Here is a 2,071-nt window from a genome sequence, read left to right on the forward strand (position 1 = left end):
AAAAATTTTTCTCCAAAAATTCCACATCGTGCATGCGTTGGTGTTTGTGGAAATTTGAGTGTTTATTGTAACCCGTTTTGTCTCATGTGTGCCCACACACACGTCTTCGTGGATTCTAGGAATTGACGTGGAAGACATTGGTTTTCTAAACACAAAGATTGGAGCGAGGACTGTTCGTGGTCAAAGAACTCAAGTTATCATCCGAATCGGCTTCCAGGGATTTTTCCTGATTGAGTTCTTAATAAATGAAATAATGAGATTAATTTATTCGTGCATAAATTAATATAATCTATAGAGTATCTCAAAAGTTTTATGAAAATTTTTGTTATACACGATCCGCCTCTTCCCCGCACCACCACGCTTCCGCAGCCGGATTCGATTCGGAGACCAACAAAGGAACCATATGAAGTATATTCTGACACATCAAGGAGTAGACTTGGATGTGTTTTAATGCAAGGTGGATGCGTTGTAGCCTACGCATCTCACCTATTAAAGCCACATGAACAAAACTACCCCACTCATGACTTGGAGTTGGCAGCAGTAATATTTGCTCTAAAGATATGGATATGCTATCTTTATGGGGAAAAGTTCCATGTCTTCTCTGACTATAGGAGTTTGAAGTACTTGTTTACGCAGAAATATCTAAATATCAAGAAGAGAATATGGATGGAATACATGGAAGATTACAACTTCACGTTGCAATATCATCCTAGAAAAGCTAATGTGGTTTCTGATGCCCTTAGCAGGAAAACTACAAGAACTATGGCGTCAGTAGCTATGGAAGATTGGAAAAGGACTGAAGTTGTAAATGACTATGATCTACGAGGATTACAATCAGGCAATGGTGTATAATTTGATTTCCATACCAGCTCTTGTGCAACAAGTTAAGCAGAATCAGTGGCAAGATCCCCATCTTCAAGGAATTTGGATTCGAATTCAAAACGGAAAATAACTTGAGGATTGGAAAATCCGGGAGGATGGAACACTTTATTTCTGAAACCAGTTAGTTGTTCCCAAGGTAGATGAGATCAAGAAGACAATTCTACATGAAGCCCATAAGTCGCGATATGTCATTCATCCTGGAAGTACCAAGATGTACCAGGATCTTAAAAGACAATACTGGTGGAGATGTATAAAGAAAGACATTTGTTAATATGTCTCAAAATGTGTAACTTGTCTCCGAATTAAAGCGGAACACCAGAAACTTGCTGGAGAATTGCAGCCTCTTTTTGTTCCGGGGTGGAAATGGGAACACATCACTATGAATTTCCTGATGGGACTTCTGAGAACTTAGCAGAAGCACGATGTCATCTGAGTGGTGGTGGACAGGTTAATGAAATCTGCACCCTGTAAGGATTGTGACAACATCATTGTGGAACAATGTAAGGATTGTAAATTCTTAGAATGTAAACTTTAAATCTCTAGACTGTGGTTGATGTCTATAAATGATATTTACATATTCATGTATGTACAATATTGTATATCATGTGGGTGGAACCTTGAACGATGTCGGAGGCTTAGTTTAAAACTTATTTTTAGAAAGTGTGAAAGTCTCCATCACTTTCTTGTAATTTAATCTCAATAAAAATGTGGGGTTTGTTTAGAAATTCTCTTAATATTTTACTTTTGATTTTGATTATTATATTTTCAAATATTTAATTACTTTCTTAATCATGTTTAATCTTTAAATAAGCCTCCACGTCACTAACCCATGTTTTGGGGCGTGACAATAGGTATGATTCAACTTAATAGAACCCACTAGAGTTGAAAATTCAGGCCGCCCGCCCGGTAGTTTTAATCAGGCTGGCCCGGCCCGGCCCTAAATAACTTTATATAGGCCCAGCCCGGCCCGACGGACCTAAGGCCGGGCCGGCCCGAATCGGCTTGGCCCGGCCCGAGCATGATTTATAAAAATTAAAAAACAAATAACGAAATTTATAATAAATAGTGAATAATGTAAAATTTTAATGGAATAAGACTTTATTTATGTAGAAAAACCCATTGGGATAAAACCTTAGTAAGGAAAAAAGAGTGCAGTATTATTTTCACAGTTACAATTTATATATACTTA

This window comes from Morus notabilis, unplaced genomic scaffold, assembly GCF_000414095.1.
Source record: "Morus notabilis unplaced genomic scaffold, ASM41409v2 Scaffold46, whole genome shotgun sequence".
In the NCBI taxonomy this organism is placed as follows: Eukaryota; Viridiplantae; Streptophyta; class Magnoliopsida; order Rosales; family Moraceae; genus Morus; species Morus notabilis.